The following is a 26805-nucleotide window of genomic DNA, read 5'->3' as shown; positions in this document are numbered from 1 at the left end:
TACATATGTATTTTTGGGAAACACATTCAGAAATAACATGATTACATAGGAAAAAAGATGATTTTACAGTGGAAGAAAACACAGCAGATACCAAATTGACTAGGTGATCAAGAGTAACATCACCAGGAATGAGACAGGTGATTACATCATTCATACACCTCTAGATATGGTATACTGAGAAGACACAGCATTTTTTCTGAGATATTTTTGCCAAGAATGCATGGCCTGAGAGGCACCCAACAGAATTGGAGGCTGTATATTTTAAAACTGTCAAAGTTATGAAAGACAGGATAAAAACTAAAAAACTTAAAAAAAAAAAAACCTCTTCCAAATCGAAGGAATCTAAAGAGATATGCAATTGAATTAACCAGAAAGAGATATTTTTGAACATTTGGTAGAATTTGGATTTGATATGTAAACTGGATGATATTTATATAATGATGCTGATTTCCTAATGTGGATGGTTAGGTAGAATAGCCTTGTTTGGAGGTGATAACATCTAGAGTATTTAGAGATGATGAGGCATCAAGTCTGCAATTTGCTCTCAGACAGCACATGCCTGTAATCCCAGTGACTTGAGAGGCAGAGGCAGGAGGATCACAAGTTCAAGGTCAACTTCAGAAATTTAACAAGACCCTGTCTTGTCTCAAAATACAAAATAAAAAGGGCTGGGGATGTATTTCAGTGGTATAGGGGCCTGGCATTCAATCCCCAGTAATGCCCCCCCACCAAAAAAAAATCAATATAAAACAAAACTCCCACCATTCAGAGAATGGTCTCTTAAATCTTCCATGTTTTATGTATAATCACTTAAAAGTGATAAAATTTAAGTAAAACTATCTTCAACCAAATCTCCCTAAGGAATAAATTTTTTAGTTGATTTTAAAAAAGCAATTCAGAATCTTATTTTTATAAAAGAACATTCTAGCCTATTGAAACAACTAGCCTGGATGCCATCTATGAAAGTAAGAGTACTGGACTTGATTAGTCCAGTTATTTTTCTGCTTCAGCACTTCTACAGGATATGATGCAGGCTCATAGTAACCCTTTGCATGTATGTACATGAGTTGTGAATCTTTCTACTATTAGAAGATGGGAGGCTCCAGCCACTTGTAGTCTGTAAAATTCTATCACTACTCTTCACTTATTTTTGAAATCTTAATCTTATTTTAATTGTTATTCTTCCATTTCATATATTCTACAGTCTTTATACATCAGAGAGATGCAGCACATTCTGAGATTAACAATCAAGACTGTTAATTTAGATTTGCTCCCACGGTCACAGTCAGGGGCACACTAAACATGGGCTTGCTTGCAATAAACTGCACATAGCCATTTCAAAGAAACTGCTCCCAGTAACTTTCTGTGTTTCCTGAAAGGAGCAATCCAAGTCAGTCCCTGTTTCAACTGAGATCTACAGATTATGTAAATCGCATGATGATCAACAGAAGCTAAGACCACGATTGCTAACGGGGCTGGCCTGGGAATCTCAGAATAATTCTTGGCCCAGTATACTAACAAGCACATATTACAACAGGCACATAAACTAAAATCAATTTGCCATCCCTATTCCTTTAAAGCTGCAAAGATTTCCAATAAAAATATTATCCCCCATTCTGTAACCACCAAAAGAGTTCTGTCCTGATAATATTGGGGTAGGTGTGGGAGAAGAGCATAATATAAAGAAGAGGATAATAAAGAATCCCTGCTTTTGAAATATACTCTGATAATAAGAATTCCCAAGTTATATGAAGGCCAATCAGAAACATAGGGGTCAAAGCAGAGTAAAGTGTGCTTAGGGAGGGAGATGCAAGCACTTCTGTCATCATTTTTTCCTGCATTTGATCTAAAGCACTTTTGGCTGGTCGCACAGTGGATACAAGATGACCTAGGAATGGGGAGGTACTACACACATAAAGAAGGTATCTTAGAATTGCTCACTTGGTGCTTCTCATCTTCAATACAATAACTTTGGACCCTTTTTTTCTTCTTTAATGTCCAGTTTAAATACAAAGCTTCTGCCTTTCCAATTCTTAGCTGATCTATGGGTATATCATATCTAGGTGTTTCCAGTCATTTTGAACTGTGCATTTAGTCCTGTTTTAAGTACAGGAAGTATGTGTAGTTGAGAAATAAACACTTTTGAGAACTGAATATTAAGTGACTTGAGGATAGCAATATTCTCTGCTCTCTATTTACCCAAATCTTTCCAGCAAGTTACTAAGTAAGCTACCCTAAACAAAATGCAAAGTTGATATCTCTAAATATGCTGTTGTTTTTGTTTAATCATATGTTAAGAGAATTATAAGCAGTCAAATATATCTTATGGTATTATGCGACTCAGTTTATAAATTGCAAGTGGTACTAAGGTAAGAGCATGTCACTTAACACTTTGTCCTCTGCATTTAAATTCAATGTGTAAATACTAAACTCTCTGCAATAAGAGGCTGATTCTGTTCCATCTCTAAAAGCATCTAAAGCATTTAGGTAGTCCTTAACAAGTACTATTATTGAAACATTCAATCAGATCTTCAATTTTAGTGTTAGTAGTTTCTTCCAGCTGAAGACAGTAATAACATTATTTAGTATATGGCAGAAGTTACCCAAGGTGAGAACAAGGGGCAGCTGGGAGAATTTGCAAGATCAGAATTATTTTCATAATAATACTAAGACATCATCTGCATTTTCCACTTTCATTCTCTCACAAGCACATAGTGGAGTTTTACAGAGGTTAGAAAATAGATGAGGACACAGACACTCTGACAGCTAGTGAAATCTGTACCTAGGCATTCTTGTGTCTAAAAGATTTCTCAATTTAAATGTCAAACACAGTAAGTATCATTAAGCAAACCCACATCTATAAAAGTTCCTTGGGTTCTCAATGATTTTTAGGAGTATAAAGAGGTCTGAGACAAAAAAAAAACTTAATAATCACTGGTATAGGCTGTTGACAGTCAATGAAAAATTGGGAAAATGTACAGAATATATTTTATATAAGTTAAGTGATGACTCTATTTATACTTTGAGATTTTCTTCCTTCAATCATTGTCAAATAAGGACATAAACTTTAAGGTTTTCCCCTTACTTTTTTTAGTAAAAATGTGCCTTACATAAAAATGACAGAGATAACATGACTTCCTATCAACTTCTGGAAAAGATGATTGAACAAATACCTTCACAATGTAAAAAGGTAGAGGTAATCATCAGGAGTCATCATAGATTAAATAAAAGTCAAAAAAAATGAGACCATAATGGACCCTATCTATCTATCTATCTATCTATCTATCTATCTATCTATCTATCTTTGTGCTGGGGCCTAAACTCAGGGGCACTTAACCACTGAGCCACATCCATAATTCCACAATTATTTTTAACTTTTATTTTGAGACAGGGTCTTGCTAAGTTGCTGGGGGTCTCATGGAGTTGCTGAGGCTGGCCTTGAACTTGCAATCCTTCAGCCTCAGCCTCCAGTGTCTCTAATATGACAAGCGTGTGCACTATGCCTGGCTTCATTTATTTTTTAAATATTTAAAGTTACTAGACTGTAGATCTGCCAAAGAAATGAAATATCCTCGTTCATCAGGCATTAGTGGAAATGACCCTGGACAAAATGTAGTACTGCAAAGTGGTTAGAAGAAAGTACATGGGAGGTAGGCTGGTGTAATCCATGGTTCAGCTGTGTCACTGCCTGCCTGCCTGTGTAACCTGGGCAAGATACTTATCTTTTTTTGTTTCAATTACTTCTTTGATAAAAATAGGGATAATGATAATAGTATCTATTCACAGAAAATTGGTAGGTTAATGAAAGTAAATAGTTTAGATGAGCACCTGACATATACAGAGTGATCCATGTGTACTTTTTATTAAGTCTGTCTTGGTTTAACTGGTATATCTTAAATATTCAAAAGAGTACCAGGTACTAGTAGACTCTCAATGAATTTTCTGAATTCATAAATGTCTAAGCACCTTATAATAATAATATGATAATAATAACTTTTACATTTATTGTGTGCTTACTGTATACCGGGTCGAGGTAGAAATGCTTACTATACTTTACCTCCCTGAATACTCCCAAAGCAACTAGGATACTTACTAGCAGCTTCATATTATATACTAGTTATCTGAGGCTTTCAGAAGGGAAATAATTTGCCTATGTTCACAAAACTATTTAAGTGATAAAATCAGGAATCAAACAAAACTTGCCTTGCTTTAAAACTTTTCTTCTTTAGGCAGTATGTTATATTTGATTGTGAACAAGATTTAACAGAAATTGGATTAGATGAAAACTCTGTACTGTTGATAGGTTTCACCACAAATAGATTTCATGCATTAATATACTTAACAGATACATATGTTGGTACTATGCTAAGCTCAAGCAATACAGCTGTGAGCAGAAAACACATAATTTTGTTTTTTTGTAGCATACTAAGGGCAGGAGGTAAAACAAAAAAAAATATAATCAAGTATACAATTAAAGTTAAGAAGAGTATTAAAAAACGATGCAGGGAGAATATAAAATAGAGGAATGTAATATAGTTTGAGGAAGGCTTTCCTACAGAAATAGGTTAGAACTATGTGTGAACCCTAAGACTTAAGAAAGTGTGCCTAGTGTATGTAAGGCCCTGGGTTAGATTCCCAGCACTACAGGAAAATGCAGGAGTTAAGAAAGTGAATGTGAATGAAAGTAGAATGAATTGGACATTATTACCCTATGTGCACATATGATTACATGACCTAATGTAATTACATGACCTGATATAGATGTGTGACTCTACATCCTGCACAACAGACGAATGAGAAGTTATACTCCATTTATGTATGATGCATCAAAATGCATTATAATGTTATGTATGACTAATTAGAACAAATAAAAGTTAATTAAAAAAAGTGAATGTGATAGTGAGGAGGCACTGGTATAGGAAGGAGATTGGTATGGTTGAGAAACTAAAGAGAATCACTCATTGAAGGGTAAAGAGTAAAGGGAGAGATCTGAGATGAGAATAAAGAGTCAGACAGGTAACAGTTAATAAGTGAAAATAATCCAAATGTTAACCAACTAATGAATGGGTAAATAAAACATGATATATCATTATTCAATCATAAAAAGGAATAAATAGTAATACATGCTACAATATGAACTCTTGGGTTCAATTCCCATTACCAAAAAATACGTGTGTGTGTGTGTGTGTGTGTGTGTGTGTGTGTGTGTGTGTGTATAAAGAACTGAAAATTGGAACTCAAAATATGTATTCCATGTTCATACAGCATTTTTCACAATAGCTAAAAGGCAGAAGGAACGCACATTTATCAGTGGATAAATAAACAACATATAGTATGTAAATACAATGGAATATTATTTGGCCTTATAAAATAATGAAATTCTGACATATACTACAACATGGATGAACCTTGAAAACATTACGCTAAGTAAAATAAGCCAGACACAAAAGGATAAATCATAATTCTACTTATATGAGATACTTAGAGTAGTCAGATTCACACAAAAAAACAGTGAATATGATGAGATATCATTCTTGGGATTGTGTTATCATAAATGGCAAGAAAAAAGAGATTATCTGGGTAGGTTTAACATAATCACACTAGCCCTTTAAGAGCAGAGCATTTTCTCTAGCTGGCAGTAATACAGGAAGTAAGAGATTCAAAGTGGGAATGCATGAAATGGATTTGGCATACAATTGCATTTTATTGTATGTTAACTATACTTCTCCAAAACAGATTTTTTAAAAACAAGTTAATTTCTTCAAAGTTCTTACTCTTGTCACCCTATATATTACTCTTTTTGATGGATACAATACCTTTAATTATTTTTATGCCATGCTAAGCATTGAACCCAGTGCCTCACATGTGCTAGGCAAGTGCTCTGACACTGAACTACAACTCCAGCTCTATATGCTTCTCTTAAATAGTTCTATGAATGCTCAGCTTCAGCATCCCTCACTCACTGTTGATTCTCCAGCAAAGATACTCAACTCAGAGTCAAGCTACAATGTCTAAGCCCGTTGTGATGAACTGGCCACTGCAGGGTATAGATTACTAGGTTCTAATTTACATTTTTGAAAGATTAATTGGTAAATTCTAGAATGAAGATCATCTAGATAAAACTTAAAATTTACAAGAAATTTGTTAGTTGGAATATCCTTTTTAGAACATTTGTTTCCAAACTATATTTCAAGGAACTGTAGTATTCAGCACAACACCTCAGGAACCACAGAAAGAACTAAGGGAAGAGGCACAGGCAGGTGAGAGGAGTGGGAAACACACACCAAGAGGAACACGCTCTCAAGTTTTACAACCAAATAGCTTTCCCCTTCATCTGCTTTATGTATAAAGATTCCATATAGGAGTCTGAAAATATTTGACTCCTAAAAATATTTTAAAACAACTGTTTTTGAGGTTTGATAAGACTGGCAAAAGACTCTCTTTGTGTCACAGGGAGCCAAGCATAATATGATCAATATAGCAGGAAAAGGATCTAATATGTCATATTCCATAAGTCCCTGGAGAGCTGCTCCAGAGAATCATAACCTTCTTATTTGTGGCTCACTGATGGCATGGATCCTATCCAATTCATTTTTGTATCATCAAGCGCCTATCACCAAGTAAAAACTCAAATGCAGAGTTGAGTGGTTACTACACAGAAACCTAAAATATATATTATCTGGCCCTCTATAGAAAATGTTTTCCAACTTCTGTTCTATTATAAGGTATAAATAAAATGGAATTACTCCTGAAATAACAGAATGTAATTATAGCTGTTGTTATCAAGAAAAATGGTCAGTAGGGTTGATAGTGGACAGAAGAAGTCACAATGGAAGAAAAACAAGTAAAAACTAAGCTCCAGAGTACTGTTGTCCAGTAGCACTCTGAGACAATGAAAATACAACTGCACAGTCCAATATGGTAGTCACTAGCCCATGGGTTTCTGAACACTTAAACTATGGCTACTGTGACAATAAAAAGAATTTTAAAATTTATTCTTTTTTTCAGATTTTATATATTTATTCAGGAGACTCAAGTGTAGAATGAAGTTCTTTCGGCACCATGAAATCCAATGTTTCAAAATTTTTTCCTCAGCGATTCTGTTTATTATAACTTTTATAATCCTGAAGAGATTTTCTTATCAGAAGTTTTTCATGCATTCAGGTATTTTGCATAATGATTGATTATAAAGGTTGCAATGAAGTAGTAGCTATGATCATAGCCCTCCTATCATCTACAAACAATAGAAATTTTCTTTTCTATATAGGCAGCTATGAAATTATCAGGGAGTAAATGTCCATCTAGAAGAAACTGGTCATTTTCCCTTGTCCAACTGAGAACCTGGACAGGACTTCACAAGATGGGTTGCATCATATTCCTTTCCTTTATTTTGATCTGTTCCCAAATATTAACTAAAGGTTTTGTGCTCCATGGACACAGCACTGGGTTGCAAACTGGAGCAAATGCTGACACAGTTTTGTATTTTCTGGGATTTTTCAAAGGACAAATTAGAGCTCCTTGACCTCCCATAAAGTGGCCAGAAATAGACATCCACTGGGGATCCACTGAAAAACTGGTATTTATGAGTTGGGAAGCTTCTTCGTTACCTAAGAGTACATTCTGAAGTTACTTTTCCAAGAATCTTCAGTGATATTCACATAAAACCCAGGAAACAGTGCGGACACCCCAGCTCTCCAACTTCTCCTTTAGTATTACAGCTATGAGGGCTGGTATCTGGGAGCAAATGATAAAGCTGTGTTCTGAGGCAGCCTGATAATAACTAGATTTTGATTTAAAATTGTTCTGTGCAAATTAAACAAGGCAACCAATGTAGTACAGGGCACTTTCCACTTTCTGCCTTTGGTGGTAAGTAGACAGAAAATTTCATTTTTCAGTTCAGATCAACACTGTCATGTTCAAAATGTTCTGCAATACCCCAAAGCACTTGTTGCTGAAAATCTGTTTCAACGCCATTCTTCTCCTATTCAACTACTACTTGCTGTGTGTGTGTGTGTGTGTGAGTGTGTGTGTGTGTGTGTGTGTGTGTGTGTGTGTGTGTGTGTGTGTCTGTATGTCTGTCTGCAGCAAAGGGCAGACGATCCTCTGGTAGTGATAGCTGTAGAGATGGCAGGACTGAAGAGGCAAATGCCAAGAGACAGTAGGGCCTCAAAACAGCCACCTGGCTCGTCCTCACTTGGGCCTGCCCCCTCAACCTAATCCCATGGCTTCACCCTCCTTGGGCCCAAAATTTATTCATTTTTAACTAATTTACATAGTCACAATGTACCTAAGGACTGCCATATTGGACATTACAGTTTCTAAGCCCTGATCATCACCTGATCCCTAGGATGGGGTGATTACTGGTGGAAACCATGGGGAGAAGGGGGGAGGAAATGAACTGCTTCTAATTTAGAAAAGTTTCTGCCACAGATGGATAAAGCATAATAAATATGGATAATGTTAAGGACAAGATTTCAGGCATATTTAAGAACTGTATAATATTAGCAGAAACTGGGCAAATGATTATTCTCCCTAAGAAAAGGGACTTTCAAAAAGGATGTAAAACAAGAGAAGCAGAAAGTCAAGTTTGAAATCTGGGGACTTCCATGCTTATTCATTAAGTGAAAAAGTATTACTACATGAAAGAGAAGTATACCAGCTAGAGATGGCAGAGATACCAGAAAAGCCAGAACTCAAAATAAAAAAGATGAGAGCTATACAATCTAAATATGAATGAGGAAGACTTTTTGGAATAATTAATGCTTAGCTAGAAAAGCCAGAAATGGGACTTGAACACCAATAATATTTTTCTCTTTATTGACTACTCCCCCCAAAAAGAGTCTGCAAAATATACACCAAATTATCATATTTTCTAGATATTATATGTCAGATAAAGTTTTTAATTACTTTGCCCAATTATCAACTAGTCCAGACATGTTTAACTTTCAATGAGAACAAAAAACATTTGTCTAGAAATAAGCTCCCAATATTATTAAGCTTTTAAAGTCTTTCATTAGATTGACTAATGCTATCTTTTCTACTCTGATGTACTGTGCCTTATTTTTCTTCATCCAAACCACAAAGAAAATATTGTATGAACTCTTAAAAAGAAAAATATTTTACAAGATCATGTTATTCAAAAGAACATTTAAGGAACAACTATCTCATTTTCCAGCAGCCAGTTAAGTTGCTCTCTATAGATCTGATTAAACTGGTTATCTCAGGTCCACGGTTTAGCAATAGATTTTTAGTTTGAAGATTAAAAAAAAAAAACCACTAGCCTGACAATATACAGACACAGAGCAATATATATTTAGTATTTGTTCTAATCAATACTTGCTTGAGGAATAAAAAGTATGCCTTGGGGAAGCTGTCCAAATATATTTCGATAGAGACATGATCATCATTTTAAGAATTATTAGAACAGGAGAGAATGTGCAATGTTTAACAAATAATTTTATACTATAATTCTCTCAGAATTCATGATATTCACTATATACTACTATATTCACTATATACTACTGCTTATTATATTATTTTTTACTAACAAGGAATGGTATGGTGGTAAGAAAACACCAGAGTGTCCAGGAAAGAACACCGAGACCTTAAGTCCTGGCTATAATATAATAAATGGATGTCACTGAGTCTCTGAGGTTGATCTGTTAAATAAGTTTAATAAATAAATTTATTAGGAAATTATTATAAAAACTAAATAAATAATGGTTTTTAAAGCACTTGTAGTATCTTATAGTGCAAGGCACCTAAATAGTTGCTCCATTCTCACTCCCAAGCACTGAAGTCTCTTTTACACTCTCCTTCCCATAAACAAAACAAGAGTTATCTAAAATATACTAGAATTTCTTTTATTTATTTTGCATACTGGGGATCAAACCCATGGTACTCTACCACTAAACCATATCCCCAGCCCTTTTATTTTGATGCAGGGTCTAAATTGCCAAGACTGGCCTCAAACTTGGCAACCGTTCTGCCTCAGCCTCCTAAGTCACTGAGATTCAGGCATGTGCCACAAGGCCCAGCTAGAACTTCTGTTATTTAAAAAAATAATGTAACTTGTATACCACGCTTCAAAATGAACAAAAACACTTTCATCATCTCATGGCTCCTTATGGAAGCCAAAAGAAAAAGACAATGCTCCATTTAACAAAAAAAGAAAAAAGAAGTCCAAAGAAACAGCATCATGTAAAGAATTAGTGACACCAGCCCTTCTATTAGACGTGCCAGATTTGAATTCAAGCTTTATCTAATTTCTTCATTTACGAAGTAAATGATTTATCACGTGAGGATTAAAACAAGATTGGTTATTCATTCATTTGTTCAGTATGTTCAAATGTTCACAAACATTTCTCATGCATTAAAAATATACTGAACTAGGTAGAAAGGATAAAATCTCTAATAAAACAACCAACCACTATCCTTATGGAAAGTATAGGTAAATGGGAGACAAGGTACTCATCACGTAGTCATAGATCTAAGTAAACTGCAACTATACTATGTGCTACAAAGATGAGATAAACCATTTTCATGGTTGGGAGGAGTAACCAGGTCAGGGAAGTGTTCTTCAGAAAACAACCAAAGGAAAGAGATCTGAAGAAGTGACTTCAGAAGACAGCAAAGGGAGGGTGTGTATATTGGGCAGGGGGGTAGGGTGAAGTGGGAGTGGGGCGGGGTGGGATGGAATGGGGTGGGGTAAGGGGAGGGGGGATGAGGGGAATGAAGGGGGTGAGGGGGATGAGGGGGGTGAAGGGGGGGTGAGGGGGTGGGGTGGGGTTTGACAAGTTCAAGAGGAACCAGCTAAGAATATCAATACTGGGGCTTCCCCCATAAATGGTCTACCAGATTACCTACAGTGAAGCTCTAATTTGACAAATCCTACCTCAAACTAAGACAGATACCATATAAGCATATACAAGCAGAAGTAACTTGAAAGTTAACTGTATTACTGATAGCACTGGAGTTAAAAAAAGTCAATATATAGTCATATTCCTTAGAAACCTTGTATAAAAAAGGAAGATTTAGGGAACAAAAGGAATAATTAGACAATAAAACTATTTTTAAAAAGTTAAACGTTCAATAAATAGTTGAAGAATTCTCTCAGGAATAGAGCATAATAACAAAAATGGAAAATAAGAGAGAAAATAAATTTTAAAAACCAGACCAGGAGACTCAACACATTAATAGAAGGAGTTCCAGAAAGAGAAAAACAAAGGGAAGAAGTAATCCAAGAAATCCAAGGGTATACTAAGAATAGTCCATAATTTCTAAAAACGAAAAGCAAAAAATGAAATCAGACACAAGAATCCAAGAACCAGGATGGCTCTGAGTTCTCAAGCCATATAGGAAACAGGAAAACAATGGATTATGGATTCTGACATTTGCAAAAACAGTTTTCAACCTTTAACTGTATACCCAACTATAAGCACAGAATAATGACATTTTCATAGATACAGCACCTCAAAAAAGCTTACTTTCTATACCTTTCTCAAGAAGGTACTAAGAAAAAAGAAGACATATGATACAAAAAGCTGAAGATCCAGAGAGGAGACGGCAATAGGAGATCTCAGGACAACTTGCTAGCATCAGACAGAGGGCAACTAGTGGCGTGTAACTCCAAGACAGACATGATGAGGTATCATCACCAAGATCCCAACAATTGTCAATATAGCAGCAGAATTTAAGAACTATATGGAGAAAATAGTATAATCAATTGTTTTGGTGCCGAAGAAGGCAGAAGGAGATGAAATATGTTCCAAAGCCAAGACCAAAGATCAGCTTTGCAATAGAAAAAAAACTCTGGTACTTAAGTCTTCAATACAAAATCCTCTGCTTCTAAACTGTCCATATAATTAAAAAAAAAAGATTCTAACTAGGGCATTATCACCTTAACATCTACTCAGAACAATAAGCATTTCTAAATAAGGTACCCCAAAACTGTGGTCAATTCAGTGAGGGAAGCCAATAGAGTGATGGATGGGAGTTTTCCAATACTGCAGATCCACAGAATTAGCCTGAGGAAGAAATAAGTTAGTCACACTACATTTTTAAGGATCTTCTGCCTCTATATTAAATCAATATTCTAAAATGTTTCATGAAACGAAAAATTAGAAGCATAATCTACCTAATGCTGATTAAAAACAAGCATGGGGACTTCAAAGGAAGTTCAAGAACACCTAACAATCTGACAGTTGGTCAGGTTCATTAATTTTCTCTTTGTTTTTGGCAGAGCACAGGTTCCACAAATAAGGTATTTTTTCCTGGTTTATTGAAGGACATCTTCTTTTGGTGTAGATTCAATTTTGAAAACATAGGATTTGGGTTAGAGATATAGCTCGGTAGTAAAGCACTTACCTAGCATGCATGGGACCATGGGTTTGATTCCCTATACCACAAAACAAAATGGGTTGTCTGTTTGCTTAAGTGGTGCTAGGATTCAATCCAGGGCTTTCTACATTCTTGGTGCACACTCTTATCACTGAAGCTACCCTCAGACTAAGATTTTAGTTTTGCTGCTGTTTAAGCTAATATTAGCTCATTTTAAAATATGCATGGTAGGGGACACCTGTGCCATTATAAAAACTAAATGCTATCGATGAAGAATCAGTCAGTAAAGTAAAACAGAAAGTGAAAAGAAGGCACAGAAATCTATGTCCAAACTGGGTCTTTGATAGGCTCGGTTATTAGAATGAATATCCAAAAATATCTAAGAATATCCTCTTTGTCATCACAAAACCAGATGTCTGTAAGAGTTCAGATCCAGATACCTATATAGTTTTTGGGAAAGCCAAGATTGAAGTTTTACCTCGGCAAGCACATTTAGCAGCTGCTGAGAAATTCACAGTTCAAGGTGAAGCTTTCTCAAACACTGAAGAAAACACACAGACTCCAACTGGTACAAGAAAAGAGTGAAGAGGAAGAAGTTAATGAAACAAGTAAGGAAGCTAAGGATACAGAATTGGTCATGTCACAAGCAAATGTGTTAAGAGAAAATGCGGTCTGAGCCCTGGAGAATAACAGTTAAGAATATTATAAGTAAGGAAATGCTACAATAAATTAACAATGTATATATCTGAAAGCCAGAACATTTTTCTGGTGTTTCAAAAGGGTAACTACATCTTGGTTTGAAATTTGTACTGTTTTATCATTTAAGAAGTCATGGCTTCTTGCTGGATGAAAAATAAAAACTGGCATTAAGCATATTAAATGTGACAGAGTTTAGCAACTAAATGCTGTCTATGTTTCTAACAACTTTGCTAATGTTTCTAAAGCCTTAAACGGCCTCCACTTACAAATCAATGGAACATTAGATCCCATCTTTGCCAAGAGCCATCTATGAGCCATGGGTAAACTGAGCAGTGGTGGAGCCATTAGGCAGGGAAGCCTGGTATCAGGAACTCCCAGTAGGAATACACTGTTTTGAGAATGCTTGATTACATGGCCCCCTGCCTAACCTACTGCTCAAGTTCTAACTCAGCTCTGGAGAGGGGAGTGACTTGCTGGAACCAGACAGCCTCTGGAAGATAGGTGCAGATTGTCAAATACCAATCAACCTGTTTACTGCAAGACCTACCACACCAAGAAAGAAGCACCAAATAAGACTCCTCCCATTAAAACCTTATCCCTGTCCTTGATATATTCCCCCTTTTTCAGTTGTCCAGTTCCAGCTCCTATCAAGACTGGAAGACCCATCAGACGATCCACTTTTTAAACTCTAACCTTTAGCTCTGTATTTCTTACTGATTATTTCAGACATTTTATTTTCCCAGGTGGCTCACATCTCCTGAGCAGGAACCTGCTTTGTCTGGGTGTAAGACACCTCAATACACCTTAAGGTTTAATGAGTTACTGTCTTCATGGTTTTCAGAGATTGGCAGAAATACTAACTGCTTTTGTGCTAATTGTTTACAAAAAAGTAATGCTTTGCTATCTTGTTTACTATTATCCTAGCATGATCCTACCCTATGTGTACTTTGTCCAGTTACCCACCAATGGCAACCACGGACCTCTGGACTACCCTGATGCTGAATACCCTTAACTGTCCATGCCCCACCTGATAGAGAATAAAGATTTCAGGTCACTCCCCACCAACTTCTTTCTCTCTCAGAAAGAAGCAGTTGGAGATATCTTGTCCATTTTTTTCCACAGAAATGGAAAGTAGAAATTGACAGAAGAAAAATGTTACAGGGGCCCATTTTGTGCTTTGAATATAGCCCTTGCTGCTCTAAAAGTAAATATTCACAGGGACAAAAAAATCATTATACGGACTGAGCATCTCTAATCCAAAAATCTAAAATCTGAAACACTTCGGGTCCCAAGCATTTCAGATAAGGGATACTTAATTTGTAGATTATCAGCTTTGATCTAATGGTAGACATATACAGGATATAAGGAATCAAATGCTGTGCAAAAAATCATCTTCAGTAAATGTATTGTTTGAAACAATACATTTTCCTAAAGCAGTCATGCTAGAATGAATGAAAGGCCAATTCTCAGGTAAGTCTGAAGCACTATAATAAGATGCTAAAACATTTAACCTCTATGTCAAATACTCTTTGGGGAAATGTACATGGAGTTCTCATCTGGATATAAAATAATTTCCTGTCTCATTATTCTAACCTATGTTCTAACCAGCAGAAGTTGCAACAGGACAAATGGCAGAAAAGGGGATTTCAGGCAATAAACAAAAAGGAAAGAAGAAATTTAAAAAAATATATATATATTTTTTTTGTTTGAGATGGATACAATACCTTTATTTTGTTTATTTATTTTTATCGAACCCAGTGCCTCACAAGTATTTGGCAAGCACTCTACCACTGAACTACAACCTCAGGCCCGGAAAGAAGAAATTTTGCAATAAATTACTTCTTAGTCCAGTTTGACATCCTCCAACATTCCTGCCTTTTGCTAGAGGTCTCAGGAAATGTTCCATCTTTACTTTAAATCAAGGAACTTGTAATTTCTGGATAAAGCTGATCTCTTTTCCCAGAGCCTCTGTAGTAAAAAGACTGCCTGCGCCAGTTGTAACCCCATTTTTAATTGCTGATTTCCTAAAACAAGCAATTTAACTATAGCAATATATGTGTTGAAGAGTCATTAAGAACTACCCATTTGAGAGTGCTGTGTTGAAAATATAAGAGAAAGATAGAATAATCCAATGTTTGGGTTCTTAAGAAAACAGGAAAGAAGGAGATGCAATTCAAAGTGGAGTCTGTCTGCCTGCAAGTAGAGGCAGCCTGGCAGTGGGTTAAAATGGTTTTCTTCTTCTCCCCTTCCCCCTTTCCTTTACTTCTGTGAAAGTTCAAAATAAATACAGGTAGTATAGATGAGGAAAGACCAGGATATACAAATTGTAATGCAATCTTCAGTATTTCAGAGTAAAACCCAGAGTAGAAGACATCTTCATATAACCACCAGCATTTTTGTTTGTTCAACTCAAAAATCATCAAATATTAATGCATAATTTCACCTACTAAAGATAAAATCATGGCACTTGGAAAAAATCCAAGTTTTTTTAAAAACAAAAAATAGCCAAAATTCTAGTTAATAAGTAATTCAGACTTTCTTAAGCAATACACTATAAAAATATAAAAAGCACACCTTTTTATAAAAATATTTTCATACTATATACTTTTTTTGTAAAACCTGTTTTAAAAAAATATTTTGCAGAAAATAACAAATAACAGTACAACCTAACAAAAAATAAAACTATGCTGAAATACCAGCCTTTCTCTGATAATTCAGAAGGTACTTGAAGATTCTATCTAGCTTCAATATCTCAGGAAATAGCTCAGAAGCAGTTTCCCAGCTTAAGAATTATGTCACACTTTATATATCAATCTTATCTTTTATATATCAATAATCACTATTTAGCAAATATCTTCTATGTCTAAGGAATAATGCAATCCTTTACTGTGAATTGGCTTTAAACATTAAAAATTAATTCCAAATTACTTGAAAACAAAGGTCGGTCACCAATATTGAGCACATTCTAATGAAATAGAAAGTAGCCTTGTTAGTATTCTATACTTAATCCTATGTACACAACACCCAGCTCATGGGTTGTTTGTTTTTAATGAAACAAAATTATCACAGATATTAAAACTGTATTACCTTCATAATGTTAACTAAATCTGTTTGATAGTAGCGATCCTGATGTGCATTTGCTGCTGCTAGTGTAAGAAGATAATCATTCCTTGCGTGGGTAGCTTTGGAATTACACTCAGATCGCCGGGCTTTTAACTAAAACATAATAATAAAAGGAAAAAAATCAGTGCAAACTGATACTGTATGGAAACACAGCAATTAATGGCTCCCCACCAAGAGTAAAAATAAGAATGTGGAGAAAACATTTACATGTATGTAAAAATTATACTTCACTATTAAGAAATGAAATAGTACCTGAAAACATGGGGAGAACATTTTAAACCTTTGTTATTTATACTTAACATAATTCCAAATTTTGCTACAGAACTGAAAAATATTTTTTTGAGTTTATTGAGATGGGAAAATAAAGGTTCTAAATAAAGGTTCCTTATTTTTGAAGACATGGGTAAATCTGGAGGTTTTAGATACTAGTATTTTAAAAATCAACAATCCAAATGTGTCAGAAAAACTTCCTGTTGGTGGGGAGTCTGGCAACAAACTCTGGTCTCTAAGCTTACTTGACAGGTACTCCAGTTTGAGGGCCCCTCAGAAAAACTCACTTGCACCAGCCCAGAAGACCTGGTCTTAAGGTATTAAGTCTGAGTGAAATGATTCTACAGCGCTTCTGAAAGCCCCTGCACTTTGTCTCTTGGACTAAGAGTTAAATACACAGACTACATGAGTTGTAACACATCCAAACCTACCCCTCAAGCAGTCTTGGGAAGTAAGCTATGTCCAGTGTCCACACCTGGGTGAAAAATCCCATCACTGGGAAGGAAAGTTCCTCACTGGGTTATTGACTTTGAAATGCTTCTCTAAAGTAGAAAAACCCCACTTCCATTCTCAAAAGACCTCAAACTTTTAAAATATAAGGTAAGGTTTCTCAATTGTGAAATATACCTTTCAAAAACTCACCTTTACACTTGCTTTCTGTAAACTGATTCTTGATTGAAAAAGATTATGTTTAGACCTATATAAAAATAGAAAAGAATGTTTAATAAAATTATATCATAATAAGATTACCAAATGTTATAATTACTAAAAAAATTAATAACCCTTTTCCAAGACACTGTTCTAAAGTGAATTTACAAAGGTCAAAAGTGATGCTTATTTGCCTTTATTTATATATTATATATATTTAATATTATAGGAAAATAAAAATACTGGGATTAACATATTTAAAATACCCTTAAAAATACAATTTGACCAAGAAAAAAATAAAAATATATTAGTATATTCTAATAAAAAAGAGTCATCAAACTACATGTTATTCCTAGTATCATATAATTCCACACACTTCAGTTCTTTTACAAAAGGTCAGAGAAACCCCAGGGCAACCAACCTGGGGAGACCAAGATTCTCAGAGCTATGTGTGTCAGGTGGTACAACACCAGAATGCAATCTATAGGCTCTAGAAAGTCCTTGCTTTTGTTAATCCCCTCATTAAAAATGATTTGTGTTTGGGTTCTTGCCTGCCTGTGTGCCCCCTCCCTCCTAAAGGTAATCTGAACTTACTAAGAAGGCCCTTAAGACTCTCTGTCCTGTAAACTTTTGTTCTACTTAATCTTCTCCCACTCTGGTGTTCTTACCTATCTCCCTTGATGCCTAAGTTTTGGGGGGGGGGACTATAACCTGTCAGTCAGCAGTAGTATGCTGCTTTTACTTAAAGGCTAGAGATAAGTACATAGACAAAATCAACAGACAGATGCTAAGGAACAAGTAACAGTCCCACAGCCATGATTTTTTTGAAGCTGAAATGTTTGTCTTAACTGCAGTGTCATGGTGATTGCCATGGGAGAGTTCAATGCATGCACTGGCAGCTATGCCTCGTAGTATGAAGCAGAGTTGCAGACCATTTGGGACTAGAAGTTGAAGCAGCCAGTCTGTGTACAGACACTGTGAAGAGGACACCAAAAGTTGCCTCTTGCATTTCTAACAAGAGAGAATACATTCAGGGATGAATATACAGTTTCCTAACTCCTCCCCACTGCTTTAAAAAAATTGGGTCTAAGATATTTCTGTTATTTCCTGCCTAGTTGTATTCCTATTTTATGAGAATTTTTTGTTTTTATTAATCATATTTCTATTCATTTTGATGTAGGAAAGCTAAGATTACCTATATTAAGATTTGAAAGTACCTGTCAGGGTAAGAAAGACTGTGCTTGAAGCACTGTCATTTCTCCTTTTTAAATAGTCATTATCCAAATAGGCTGACTTGCACATGGATAGTCCAACATAAAATTATAGATTTAAATTTATGGCGTCTGCTTCACTTGCTAATCTGCATACACTTCTTGTATGGTATTTAGGTAGGCATTAACAATAGCATAAAATGTCCTTGAAGATGACAATCTAAAAAAAATAAGGATTTTTAAAAATCACACACTATACAAATAAAAAACTATACTGTGTACTAGTCTTCACCATCTATCCTTCAAATGTTAATGTTCCTTGGGTCTCCAAATTCAAATTCATATCTCACTGTATATATGACTGCATCCCTATAACTGATGGACATCCTATAACCTTCAGAATTCAATTCTCAGTGCCAAATTCTCACATAAGAACAGATATTTGATCACCTCCCAAATATATCCATGTCAGTGTCTCCCAGGCTCTTCAGAATTTACATATCCAAAATGGAACTTACCATCTCCTTCAGACTAACCCTCTTCCTCCTGTAGTCTCTCCTAATGGGCCTATCATAGCATCCATCAAAACTATATTTACTTCAGTGCTTAGTCCCCTTCCTGATTTTCCTATCTCTGCTTAGAAAAAAAACATACTCATTCTTCTTCCAAGAATCTGCCCAAGCATCACTTCTTCTATAAAGGTTCCTTTATCAACAGGCAATAGTAATCTCTCCATTTTCTATGCTTTCAAAACAGTGTTTTCAGATTACTACTCTAAGCAATTAGTGACTAGGTGAGTGTCTTTAGGTAGATAATTTCTTTGAGTTTACTATGAATAGACAAATGATGAAGTTACTTTTTTAAATCATATGCTCTAAATTCCTTGAAGGCACAAAAGCGCACCTATCTTATCTGTGACACATAGTGCCCAATATAATGACTAAATAAATATTAACTGAATTAAGACATAGAGCCAATTTTTTACTCAGTAGTTGAATTAATTTTCCAGAGAAGTTATACACTGAAGTAAAATGTCTCACTTTGAATTTGGCCTCATGAGAAGGCAGTTCCTCGTGATCAGTTCCGTGAAATAGACCTAGTCAAATACACACTTCTCAGGAACAGTCCACCCATGGCTAAATTAGGCATTTGTAGATGCTCTACAAATCTGTCAATTCTCTGTTCTAGAATCCCAGAGAGTTTAAAAGACAAGTTCCTAAAAGCCAGAATGGTACAATAATCCCAACTGAGATCTGCTAACCTCCAGATCTTATTGGAAAGATGGATTTAGTGACTCCATGAATGCATGGGAAATATTTGAATGCTCAAAAAATAAAATAAAAACAATAAACTTAAATTCGAAAAATATTAAATGTTACACTGTAATATCAAGTATTCAGTGAGTATTCATTCATCAACCCATCATACTAAATAAACTTCCCAGGAACCCCTGAATTTTCCTAAATTGCTGACAAAGTTGCTTAAATTTCTTGCAGATAAAAGCCATTTTAGGAAGCTAGATGTGTTAGCACACACCTATAAATAATAGCTACTCAGGAAGCTGAGTCAGGAGGATAAATAGTTTGATCCCAGCCTGGGCAACATAGAGAGACCCTGTCTCAACAATGACAACAAAACAACATGTTAGAGGTAACCCCCTCCTTGCTGGACTATTTGTACAATTGTCCAAACCTTTCTGATTTCATGCCTACGAGTTTGGACTCCTAGATTTTGCAACAATCAGCACTGTGAACAGAAGTCTTAGCTCTCCTGATCACAAGCCTCCTAAGTTCAGTTCTATAACACAGGTTTCCCACCCCCCCACCAATATTTATCACACTTCCTCAAAGTGTCATTGCAAAAATCTCTATCGCTTGATTGGTATCTCCTATTACCAATTGCCAGTTCCTTCCTTTCCTTAATAGGCTCAGGCTAGGGTGGTGGCTCTAAGGTAGACCAATTGCCTAGTGTGCATGAGGCACTGGGTTCAATCCTCAGCACCACATAAAAATAAAATTAAAAAAAAAGTCTCAAAATAAAGGACTATAATTCACATATATTGAAATTAATATTGACAAAATTGTTAAAGCATACTTTAAAAAGTAGAAATATGAGAATTACATGTACAATAAAAAACAGTGCTTGGGATAGGGTTTTAAAAGGAGGTCAGTGCTCTTGTTCACTTGATGGGCCATTGTTCCTTCAATGACATCTTGAGATATCATAGAGATTTCAACTATAACTGAATTTTAGAGTCTAGCATGATAAAATGAGGCTCTTAAACCCTACTTTCTGATATCATCATGACTTTTACTAGACTCTCCATAAGTTTTCAAGTCTGTTCATACAATGTTCATTTATCTTGTCTAAATATTCAATTTAAAGGTCAGAGATTCCTACTTTGCCACTTTAACAGATAAAAACCAGTCAATATAAAATGAAAATGGGACCTAAAGTACATAACATATGTAGAACAAATGAAACCAACACAACCTAAGAACAAATCTATATGCTATATAAACAAAAAACAAAGTATTAATTAGCAAAAATAACATTTAACTGCATAATAATTTTCTCAGAAATATTAAAATACATACTTTGCCTCAATGTCAGCTTTCTCTCGCACTGCATGAGCCATCTGCTCAGTCTCAAAGTACTTCTTTTTGCCTTTAGCCAAATCTTTCACTGTCTCTTGTAATTTAGTTTGGATCTTTGTCAACTGGTCCATACACTGTAAAATACAAAAGTGCAATTAATACAATTTTTAGTTTTCAGGCTGAAAGAAATGAGTTTGTCTGAAGGACCATGCATTATTCCTTCAGGATGGAAACCCAGGAGAAAAATCAGCACTTTTAATGACTTTCAAATTGCAAATTAGAATTCCACGCACAGCTGGTATTTCCATCTCAAGTACCGTGTCAAATAGTGTCACAGTTTGCCTAACAATCATGACTGACATTAAGGTAAGGCATAAGAAGAGCAACCATAAAAGGCTTGCTGTTGCAGATATCATGGCAATAAAGAAAAAAAAGAATAAACCAATTCTGTTATTTCTTCATAATCAATAGTCTCCTTTTTCTAAGTTCTAAGAAGATAAAATGATTAAGAGCTTAAGTAGTCTACTAAGGTAAATGAATTATATGTATTTTTCTGTAAAACTGTTTAAATATTGAATTTCAACAGTTTTTTGTTATTTTTACTTATTTATTTTTGAAATTCTAGGTTCAAATCTAAATCTCTTTAAATCTAATAACACTATAATGGATATGGTGGCAGTTTACAAATTCTAAATTATTAGACAAATATGAGCCACAATTCTTTCTTTTATTTTTGTGGCACTGGGGGCCAAGCAGAGATTTGTAGATGCTAATGATGTGCTGTACCACTGAGCTAAAACCCAAACCCCCAAATCACAGTTATTTCAAGGAGGGTAGATAAACTCTAGTATAAATGAGAAAAATATGGACAAAGGCACTACTAAGTAAACAGAAGAATGGCAAAAAGCCTTATGTTACTGTGGATCTTGTTCTGATTTAAAAGCAAATATTCACATATAAAAAATGATCCAGAAGGGGCTGGGGTTGTAAGTCAGTGGTAGAGCACTCACCTAGCACATGCAAGGCCCTGGTTTCGATCCTCAGTACCATATAAAAATAAATAAAATAAAAGCAATTGTGTCCAACTACACCTAAAAATAAATATTTTTAAAAAATGATCCAGAAAAGATTATGGTATTATTCTCATTGTAATTTTCATTATAATCTTAAGTCCTTCATAATTATAATGTGTCTGTTTATTCCCAAGTATACAAAAGAAAACTGCCAAAATAAAGAACATTATAAAAAGAACATTAACTTTAATGTTATAGAGGGAGAATATTAAGTTGAAACTGGTTCTCATGGTGACAGAATTTGAATTAGCCTATCTTCCTATAGTCTGGAAAGTGTGAAAATTGGACAAAGCATACCCCGGTCTTACAGAATTGAGACCTAGAAGAGGACCACACCTACATAACTCTCCACTCAACCTGACTTTCCCTCCGTTTAGGACATCTGTTGAATCATGGCACAGAAATAGGATATAAACAGAAAATAGTATTCTTACTCTATTCTGGGGAGATAGTCTGTAGTTCAGGGGATGATGAAAACATCAGGAATTTGTAAGGCAAAGATCTAGAAAGAAGGATATTACAGAGAGGAGCAAGTTCAAAACACTACATGTGATTTTCCCTTGAGTCATCTGTTGATTTCTAATAGGTATATGGAGAATGAAACGCCAAGAAATCCAGCAGATAAAAGTAGGTAATGACTGGTCAGAGATCAGAAGATCAGAGTTGCTGTATGATGCTGAGAAGAAAAGCTAGAGTTCAAGTTTTGTCAGAGTAGAAAGGTCTTGGAGTAAGCATCCCGTACTTTCAGTTAAGACCAAAGAAGTAAAATAGATCACCCCTAGAAGACCCCCAAAACCAGACCTTAACAGGACAAAGGTCTAGCATTCTATCTGCCTGCTAAATATCACCATATTTGGAAATAACATCTTCAAGAACCTTCACATGTTTGATCCACAATGTTCAGCATGGTGAGGCACACTAAAGCCATAGACCAAATAATGAAAACCAAGAAGATCAGCATACAATAAAAAAAAAAAAAAACACATAGTGATTCATTTAGTGGAATTATGAAACAGATTAGGAGCACATGGAAAACAGGGAGAATTACAACTGAAAAATGGAATCTAACCTCCAAAAAGTCACATTAAAACTCTGTAACTGAAAAAATACATTAAGATTCCAAAAGATAAGTTTTTAAAATATTAGGAATAGAAGAACCGAGAATTAATAAATAGCCAAATAGACCAATAGAAGTATATATAGAAAAAAGGGTAGAAATACAAAGTAGAAAAAGTATAAAAGAAATATGGACAGAGTCAAAAGGTCTAAAAAAACAAAAGTCATAATAGGAAGATAAAAAGAACAACACGCTGAAAGATTTTTTTTTTTTTTTTGGTACCGAGGATTGAACTCTAAGCCACATCCCCAGCCCTTTTTGTATTTTTTTTAAAGACAGTGTCTCGCTGAGTTGTTTAGCACCTCGCTAAGTTGCTGAGACTGGTTTTGAACTTGCAATCCTCCTGCCTCAGACTCCCAAGCCTCTGAGATTGTAGGTGTGTGCCACTGCACTGGGCTAGAGGATTTTTGTATTGTTCATGAGGTAGTAAAATATTAATTCAAGGTAGATTATGAAAGTTAATTTGGGACTAAGTTTGGGGAACAGTAAAATTACTAAATCAAGGTAATCTAATAAATTAGCATATTGAAATCTCTAAGGTAATTACTAAAAGAATTATAGTATTATAAAATTAGGAAGCTAACAGTGGAGGAAAAATTTATGATAAAAATATAAGAACACTCAACATCATTAACCATTATCAAAATTATAATCAATGAAATAGTACCTCACAACTGTGATGGTGATTAAAAAAAAGTGGGGGGCTGGATTTGTGGCTCAGCAGTAGAGCGCTCCCCTAGCACATGTGAGGTCCTGGGTTCAATCCTCAGCACCACATTAAAAAAATAAAATGTAAATAAAATAAAGGTATTGTGACCAACTACAACTAAAAAAAAAACAAGACAAGTATCGGCAGGGTTGTGGAGAAACTGGAAGCTTCGTCATACATTGTTAGTAGGAATGCAAAATGATGTAGCCAATATGAAGAATCATTCTACCAGTTTTACTACAACTTTTGGAAAAATTGAAAATCTGGGATTGCTATCCAGAAGATTTCTAAATGTGGCATTCTGGGGACCAACAAGTGGAAGGAGTTACTAAAAGATGAAACCATTGGAGAATGCAGAGCTAATGGAAAGAAAGAGTGAGTTCTACTACCATCATCTGAGCCCGCCTTGGATTTGCCAATGCCTGAATAAGTCTTGCAGTATTCAGATATAAAAAATAATACAATCTCATTTTGGCTTACACCAGTTTGAAATAGGTTTTGTTATGTGCAATCCCAGGTTCATGATAGTTATGCCCATTGTATAACATTCAACAACTGCTTTGTAAACACAAATGCCATTATTATCATCTATATCATGATACAAGTTAATTCCTATCAAATCTCAAATATTTTCCCCCCCAGGAATGTTGTATAATTCAGGTCTGAATCTATCCACCAGTGGAAAAGCAAAGAAAAGTAGCTAAATGTTTTTCAAGATATTCAGATTTTGGGGGCTGGGTTTGTGGCTCAGCGGCAGAGCGCTCTCCTAGCACGTGCGAGGCCCTGGGTTGGATGCTCAGCACCACATAAAAATTGGGACCCATTGAAGAAGTTGTGGCAAAAGCTGATAAACTGGCTGAAGAGCATTCATCCTGAGAGATCCTCTTGCCAAATTTAAGCACTCATCCAGTGTATTTTCCCCTCTCCTTGCCTTTAATCCTAAAAACCACAGTTTTCTGTGTAGGGCACACAAGAGCCTGATTGAAGATTATGGTTCTGTTTGAAGAATATTTAAGGTTTCCAATAGAATATACACCCCTCAGGGAAAAAAAAAAAAAGATTCAGATTTTGAAAAAAGTAGAACTTTTCAGTAATTCAGTTAGATTTGATAAATACAATGGCAACTTGAACCACAATATTTCTGCCTGATTAGCAAGTTAAATTGTATTATTTCTCTGTTCTTCCCTTCTATTCCTTTTTCTGCATAATCAGATACATACACATACATGAATGTACATTTTCTTCCAACTTAAGATCATTGATGAGTGGTCACATAGTTTAATCACATAGTCTACAATGAACAAGATAATTTTGGGCAAAGATAAGCATAAACATTTTTATACAAATGTGTTAAAAGTACTCTACATGGGAGGAATAGATGAATTCTAGATGGGGAAGAGGGGTGGGAGGGAAAAGAAGTGGGCAGGGGATTAGAAAGATGATGGAATGTGATAGACATCATTGTCCAAAGTACACGTATGAAGACACGAATTGGGTGTCAAATACTTTATATTCAAACAGAGATATGAAAAATTGTGGTATATATGTGTAGTAAGAATTGTAATGCATTCCGCTGTCATTTATTTATTTTTTAAAATCAATTAAAAAAAAGAACTATGAAAAAAGTGCTCTTTTTTAAGAGGTTAAAATTTTATATATACACATATATGCATTTAACACACTTATTTTATGCAACTGAAATCATCTTTGGCAAACAAGAAAATTAGTATTTTTAAAAATGACAATCAGAATTGGAACAATGGATGGATTCTGAAATATTATTTCCTTAAATAATTGCTTTACTATTCTGAAGTATTAATATCTCTATTAAAAAACTTCAATAACTGGGACTGGGGTTGTGGCTCAGAGTTGCAGCACTTGCCTACCATGTATGAGGCATTGGGTTCAATCCTCAGCACCACATAAAAATAAAAATAAAGATGTTTTGTCCACCTATAACTTAAAAAAAAAGTTATTGATTTAAGACCTTCTTAAAAAAAACTTTTATTTCTTATTAAGTATCATGATAATCTCCATTTTTATTAGTCTCTTTCCAAAAAGGACACAATTCAAACATATACTTTCAACAGCATACTATAACAATCACATAAGATAATGATATTTTTCCTATGAATTTTAAATTTCTGGATAATCAAATAAATGGGTCCTTTTGAAAAAAAACTTTACTTATGTATATCCTACACAATTCAACTTTAGAGTACACTAGACTTTTAAAAATAAGATTAATTATGCAAAATGGCACAAGTTGAAACTGAGGCTAATTAATACAAACTGTTCTCTAGATATAGTGGACTTAATAACAATTATTTTAATATACATCCAACTGTACCATACTGTGAAACTATACAGGTGGATTTACTTGAGTTATATTTCTAAGGAGTATTTACTGAACTTTCCCAATTTCCATGAATTCAAATTACACTCAGCTTTATCAGTTAATAAAACATGGTTGAGAAATTCTAGTAAAATGCCACCCAAAAACATCTGTGACCATATTTTTAAAACATTCAAATTTTTAAAAGCAATTTAGCATAATTTTACAGACTGCAAATGTAGCAGTGAGGTATTAAAATATATAAAAGACACAAAAAAAGTGGGAACATACCCTTTTTAGTTGCTGTTCTTTTAAGCTTCTCACAGTCCTGGCAGGCTCAGAAATGAAGTTTTTATAATTTTCACATATATTGATCCGAGACTGGGCTACCTGCATTGTTCCCTCGAAAAAGGATTTCCAAACAGGATACATGCTCCTAAATTCAAAGAGGGACAGAGAAGTATTAGGCAGGAAAATGCAAGAAAATCTAATATTTTGCTCACTGTCAAACACTGACAGAATAAATATCTTCTTCAGAACCATAAATGTTTATTTATATTGGCTTCAAGGCAATATTTCAGCATACAGGAAAGCATGGCATATACTCTACCCCACTATTATTCAGCAATGGGGAGTAAAGGAATAAAAAGATTACAATTTGAGACAAAGCTAACACTATAAAAA

The 26805-nt window shown here is 34.9% G+C and overlaps 2 pseudogenes; both read right to left on the bottom strand.

Annotated features, from left to right (window-relative positions):
• The window catches only part of LOC143388152 (F-BAR and double SH3 domains protein 2-like), a 130792-nt pseudogene extending 104239 nt beyond the window's left edge, over positions 1 to 26553 (bottom strand).
• LOC143388156 (S-formylglutathione hydrolase pseudogene) lies at positions 7153 to 7977 on the bottom strand (annotated as a pseudogene).
• Positions 26554 to 26805: the final 252 nt, after the last annotated feature.

This window comes from Callospermophilus lateralis, unplaced genomic scaffold (genome assembly GCF_048772815.1).
Source record: "Callospermophilus lateralis isolate mCalLat2 unplaced genomic scaffold, mCalLat2.hap1 Scaffold_138, whole genome shotgun sequence".
Lineage (NCBI taxonomy): Eukaryota > Metazoa > Chordata > Mammalia > Rodentia > Sciuridae > Callospermophilus > Callospermophilus lateralis.
This window is presented reverse-complemented; position numbering and strand designations above follow the sequence as displayed.